Source organism: Salvelinus fontinalis, chromosome 11 (genome assembly GCF_029448725.1).
Source record: "Salvelinus fontinalis isolate EN_2023a chromosome 11, ASM2944872v1, whole genome shotgun sequence".
Taxonomy (NCBI): Eukaryota; Metazoa; Chordata; class Actinopteri; order Salmoniformes; family Salmonidae; genus Salvelinus; species Salvelinus fontinalis.
This window is the reverse complement of record NC_074675.1, coordinates 14,796,094-14,803,026: the sequence shown is the minus strand read 5'-3', so window position 1 is coordinate 14,803,026 and position 6,933 is coordinate 14,796,094. Positions and strand designations below refer to the sequence as shown.

Below are 6,933 nucleotides of genomic sequence, written 5' to 3'. Positions count from 1 at the left end.
AAGTACCTCCAGGAGTTGACCTTAATGACCCTCTGGTGAAAGAGCAAATTCTCACACAGGTGGGAGGAGAGGTTTCAGGGAGTAACTTTGGATCTTTGCTATAGATTTGCTATGGCTCTTTTACAGCGTTGTACTGTAGCCCAATCAATGGAGTGAAAGAATACCTCTCAGACATGTGACAACCCTTATACAAATGAGGAAATGGCCATCAGATCATTTCCTGTGGATCACATCTTTATACAGCATTTGTCATCCATGTTGTTTTAAGATACAGGCAGAGATCGCCCAGACAGATGGAGGTGCATCTGTGCGATGGAAGGAGCAGCCGGATGGAAAAGTCTTCCAGAAGAAAGAGAAAGAGGAGAGAAAGAAAGAACGTAAGTCAAAAGACACAAGACATGACCACTTGAATGTTCCAAGTCTGTTAGTCCATTTGGATGTTATTCTGGGTTAATACCTCAATATAATGCATCATAATAAAAATAGCAATACCTGTTACAATACCTCTTTGTTTGTGTGTGCATAATTATTTCTTCAGGACAGTGTGTAAAGAAATCACAGGAATGCTGAGTGAGACTCCTACAGGTGACAAAGTGGGCTTAATTTATTTGAAACAGAAATTAAATTGTTGACGAAGACTTTCTTCTAATTGTTCTGCTTTATCTGAAATGTTACGTCATGTTCAAATAGTTGTAGTAGGCACAACAGGGCATGTTGATTTGTTAATCGTAATCTGTTCATCAAAGTTGAAGCCTTCATTCTTTTTATGCTTGATTTAACCATGATCAGTCACATTGAGATCTCTTTTTCAAGTGAGCCCTGGGATTAATGTAGCAATGTGTAACAAAGCTAAATATCCCGATTCAATGAAAGCTAGAAACCAGGCTTCTAGGGTAGGAGAACAACAACCTATTTACTCTATGATGAGAAACCATGAATGATTTAATATGCAATAAGTACAACTTTTTATTTCACTTTAAACACAGAGCTTTGAATGTGTGAATTCAAGCATGTTTACAGGGCAAAATAATGGTGTCTGAACTTTATTGAGTATGGGCTAAGTGTGTGCTTAACAAATGTTCTAAAGATAATTATATTTGAAAACGCATGCAATGTCAACATTCCAGACTATAAATTATGTCAAACACTTTAAACTGTTCACATTAGATATGCAGAATTGTCGCAGTGCAACAAATAAAACTTCCACATGGTATTTTCTCTTCACTGAAAACATGGTGACTCTGACCATGTTGGACTTATAGACCATAACTGGTCAAGTGTTTTTATTTTAGTAAGTTAAAGATAAGTTTCAGTATAGTTTTGTTTGTCAAACCTTGCCTTGTTAATTGTTTTATTTCAGTTTACGAAATAGTTTTCATGATTCGTTTTCGTATTAGTTTGCTCTAATAATCTTCTTCCACACAGCCTTGAACATCATGCGGCTCGCTCGGGCCGAGTATGGGGCAGGTCCTTTCCAGCTCTCCCAGTGGAGGCCGGAGGCCCAGCTGATGTGTTTGCCGGCGGTGTGCCAGTCTCCGTTCAGGCTGGCAGAACCACAGCGGCTGTACCACCACCCTCCTCCTCCCTCCGAGAAGCTGCACGTGTTCTCGGCGATGTCGCCAAAGATGCAGGGCGAGCAGCCATCATTGTCCTTGTCGTTTGTGCTGAAGCCAAAGCCATTTTGGTCAATGCCGGCAGATTTCCCACGGATGGCGTCACCTACGGAGAGACAGGGAGTGATGAAGAGAGAGTACATCAGTTCTACTTCACTCTTGATTGTATTGACTTCCAAAGGATACACCATTTAAGAATATCAACCCAGAATACATATATGACATATATGTGATGTGTAGAGGTCCCATTGCTGCCACCAAATGTGAAATAACTATAACACAGAAGTAAATAATATGACCACTGTCACCTTGTGCTGTTGAAATCACAGTTACCTGCGTTGCCCCTGTAGGCTCCAACGTTCAGCTTATAGGCCTCCTTCTCCGTGGCCAGACGGAAGTCACTGTACTCAGCGAAGGCAGTGCTCCCTTCAAAGTTACTTATTCGTACTTGGCCCACTTCCTGTTGAAAAGAACCTCTGCCACAGAGCGCCTCTGAAAGACTGTCCAGCCTCCGTCCGCAAGCATTTCACAAAACACCTGAATACAATATCAATGTACTTTTGAATCAACTATGTTTTTGACAAGTTGTTTTGTTTAAATATTTATAATTGTATTTAAAATTTTAGCGGCCTTTTAAGCATTCTAGTACAGTTAAATAGTTAACACACACACACACACACACACATGGATGCAGCGGTCTAAGGCACTGCATCTCAGTGCAAGAGGCGTCACTACAGTCACTGGTTCGAATCCAGGCTGTATCACATCCGGCCGTGATTGGGAGTCCCATAGGGCGGCGCACAATTGGCCTAGCGTCGTATGGATTTGGCCGGAGTAGGCCATCATTGTAAATAAAAATGTGTTTTTAACTGACTTGCCAAGTTAAATAAAGGTTACACACACACACACACACACACCACACCACACTGACCAAAAAGTTATTTTGTTGGCATTTACGTATGTCATCATTACCAGTAAAACATAATCAAACCTATTTTCTTTACTTCCTTGCTGTGCTCTTTCATGGTTAATATGTTCAGTTGTTTCATTCTCAACCAGGATTTCATCATACATGTCAAGCAGTGAAGTTTCAGCTCTGTCTGTCCATGGCCTCTCTTCCTCTGTGCGCACTGTCACTGTGTCCGTTTCCATCTTGTCCTGTTGTGTATATAACATTTCACATAAACCCTGTTTCTGGTCTGGATCGAAGTAGCGGTCCTTGTACCTAGCATTGAGCATGGTGGTGACACAGTAAAGAGGCTCAGAGAGAATGCCACCAAATCGCTTGTTCATAGCCTTGAGTACTTTTGTAAGTTTTAACCCCACGGTCTGTGTCGGCAGTTTAGTTGAGCAGGCGTTTCAATACAGAGGGTATCACGTCTTCTGCAGACGCAGTTGATTAGCTAATTTATCGAGTCAGTTGTTCGAATGGCGCTAGGAGTGTTCATGTTTCAAACATGTTCTCAAATGCCATTGAAATGGCAACAGCGGTATGAGAACCAGCACATTCTTGAACATGCAATACGGCTTTCCTCAGTACGAAATCCTCGTCAACCCACTGTGCTGTCAGACTCAGCATGCTCATGGGGCTGACATGGCTGGTCCAAATGTCAGTTGTGACGCCCATAGCAAGTAGCTCACAGATGCACATTTCAACAAAACTGTGTAACTCCGGTAGGGCAACATCTGAAAAATAGTGTGTACAGGCGCTCGACCAGTCAGTGAAAGCCAACATCATCCACGACAGAGGACGGTTGATTGTCAAGGGCAATGAAACCATTATCTTGGCGTTAATGGATTTCGCCTTTGAGTTGTCTCGCTGAAATGTTCTTACTCTTTCAAATGACTGCTGGACTTGAACTTGTTTAGTTGTTGGAAGTGTGCGTTTAGTATTTTTCTGCTTTTGTTCTGTGTAGCGCTGTATTTTTCGTGGCGTCATTACGTCATCTACCTACATTATATAGGTATGCACGTCAGCTTTGACATCGGTTTTGCACGTCGGCGTTAAACAAGACATTGGGCCGATGTTGGCATTTTTAGTTAATATCGGCCGATTCCGATATGCTCACCAATATATTGTGCATCCCTAGTAGATATAGTACCTGGCTTAAATATTTTGATGTTTCCATACCTTAAAGGGCGATGTGACTCCTGCAGGCTGAATGACATAAACTCCACTGGTGGCTCGAGGGGAGAGAGTTTTGATCTGTGTGCAATCTGTCCCTGAAACAAGCAAACACACATGCACATACACAATAACATATTGAAAAAGACAGGGGTTAGGTTAAGAATGGTTGTCTCTTGTGTTTTCATGTAAGTAAAACAAATAAGTGTTACATTTACCTTGAACAACTAAAGGTGTTTTCTGGCCCTGTACAAAACCAGTAGATAAGTAATGATTACTCCCAGGTTTAAAGGGAATAACATGTTTCTCTGTTTATCAGTGCTGACTGACTGTATATTTACCTGAGTCTGGTCAGTGAGGCAGATGAGACAGACAACCAGTCCACAAAAAAATATCCTATTCCACATTTTGTCAAATTTTCTGAGAGAGGGGGAGAAAGAGAGGGGGGAGAGTGATGAGAGAGAGGGGGGGGAGTGATGAGAGCGAGAGGAACAGCGAGACAGAGAGAGGGAGCGATGAGAATGTCATTTTATTTTCAGCTTTTTCCTTTTAATGGATATCATTGATATCACATAATTTTGATGGGATTACAATAAAAAATATTATCATCTTTTTGAAATGGCTAAAAAGACTGATATTAATGTCTAACTTATCTTAGCAAACTAGTGTCAAATATCACAACATTATCACAGAGAACCTGAAACTTCACCATTTCCACTCCACTCACAACATAGTGGTCACCATACATGTACCCTTGCAATTCAGTTTGACCCAATTAGGCCGAAATTAAACAGTTAAATACTAGTTAGACATTTCACATAGGATACATATTATGTAAATTATTATAATCACAAATTAGAAATATGCCTGCATGTGACTAATAAATGTAGAGAACCTACCTACTCCTGTGTATTCCGTTACGGTCTATGGTCTACTCCCAGTCAGTTTAAAGTTCATTCAGAGAGGGTTTCCTGTAAACCTATTTATTTAGGTTGAGGGTGCGGAGCCGTAGGTAACCCCCGTTCCGTCCCTGTCCCACCCCCGTGGATCCCCTGGAAAGATCCTTATCATGATCTGTGCATGTGTTTCTTTACCGCAACCATTGGTCACGGTCAGAATACATGACAATAAGTAATTAGTAACATAATCCATTGGATTACGCAAAATGAGTAACGTACTTTTGGTAATCTGATTACTTTTGGACACTCCTCAGTTTATGCTGTAGACCAATCAGTTCCCTCTAACACTGTTCTGTGGATGCTCTTCCCTCAGATTTATCCTCAGTGTCCAACACCGATGTTCTGGAATGGGATGGCTCCTCTGTGACTCTGGTCTGCAAAAACTCTGACATGAGTAATGCTTGCTGGAGCAGAAAGATGTCATTGGTTTCGATGCATTGAACCCATAGTGGAGGTATCAGGACCCCAATTTTTTTTTGTCTTGACACACCCTGCCAAACACAGGCTCAGAGGTGACCAGATGGGTAACCCTACGAAGCAGGTTCGAGGTGGTAGCGAGGTAACTCTGCAACTCTGAAAAACTGGTCTTACAAAAGTGGCTCACCTTTTAGCCAGGTAAATTTCTATTGCAACAAATCCTTCAGAAGTAGCCTGCTCCGGGGCAGGCTAACTCCTCTTAAATATATCACATTACACATTTAGTAATGACATAATGCAATTTAAACTAGCTAGGAGAAAGGTGCTTGTGCATTGATAAACTCACAAGTCGACCATTAACGATAAGTAATACAATAAAGACAGCACTTCTAAAATACTATTTCATACCATAGCTTGCAGAATTTGCAAGATTTTATTTTATTTATTTATTTTATTTTACCGTTATTTTACCAGGTAAGTTGACTGAGAACACGTTCTCATTTGCAGCAACGACCTGGGGAATAGTTACAGGGGAGAGGAGGGGGATGAATGAGCCAATTGTAAACTGGGGATTATTAGGTGACCATGATGGTTTGAGGGCCAGATTGGGAATTTAGCCAGGACACCGGGGTTAACACCCCTACTCTTACGATAAGTGCCATGGGATCTTTAATGACCTCAGAGAGTCAGGACACCCGTTTAACGTCCCATCCGAAAGACGGCACCCTACACAGGGCAGTGTCCCCAATCACTGCCCTGGGGCATTGGGATATTTTTTTAGACCAGAGGAAAGAGTGCCTCCTACTGGCCCTCCAACACCACTTCCAGCAGCATCTGGTCTCCCATCCAGGGACTGACCAGGACCAACCCTGCTTAGCTTCAGAAGCAAGCCAGCAGTGGTATGCAGGGTGGTAACTTTTTCTTTCACTTTGATTTCAGTACAAATTAAAATGTGGCAGACTTGCCCATGGATTTATGTTTTAACGTTGTCTCAATGAAGATTTTGGTGTGTGACCAGCCGTGTGCGACATGCAAGCGGAGTTACAAGTCTGCTAGAGGTTGTAGTACGGATTAACCCTGAGCTGGAACATGAAGCTAACTGAAGCTGGTTAGCTTTAGAAAACCCTGAGTAGATGTAGCTTGCTTCGTAGGATACCCTTCTGAGCACTGGAGAGGTAGACCTCACCTACAGCTGCATGACCAGAGCTTCTCCAGACCAGCTGACCCATAATCTGAAGATAGTTAATGGCAAGTCATTTTAAGTCAACGTCCTTCAATTGTGGTCCAGGGAAAGTACTCCCTTTTCTAAGTATGTTTGCCTTTATTGTTGCTTGTGTCACTGACAGTTGTCACAAACAGTATATTTACTATCAACTCACTACGATACTAGACGTTTATCCAACAGTCGCAAATGTTGGATTTTGGAATGTTGAATTATGACAAGAATTTACTTGCCTTGTCAAAATAATGACATTAGCTTATCAAAATGATGATTCAATTTCACAACAACCCAGGTGAAGTTAAGCCAATGCTTCAACTTGGTTAAAGTGCCATTGGCACATGTGTTTTTCTGTAGCTCATTAGAAAAACAAGATTTCAATCTTGGAGGTGTTTCCTGACTGATTCTGCATTTGGTTAATGATTTTTGTCCACTATGAGACACTGTAGCCTATTTCACTTCCTAAAAATCCCCAGAATAAATCTAAAATAAATCTGTAATTATTTTTTGCATTATAACTAAGGTGTTTGGGGCAGTTTTTCTCAAGTAAAAAATTGTGCAATGTGTTGTCTTATGAAAACAGAGTCGTAGATGCTCGGC

The 6,933-nt window shown here is 41.5% G+C and overlaps 1 pseudogene; it reads right to left on the bottom strand.

Annotated features, from left to right (window-relative positions):
* Positions 1 to 759: 759 nt before the first annotated feature.
* Positions 760 to 4,154, bottom strand: LOC129864798 (angiopoietin-related protein 5-like; annotated as a pseudogene).
* Positions 4,155 to 6,933: the final 2,779 nt, after the last annotated feature.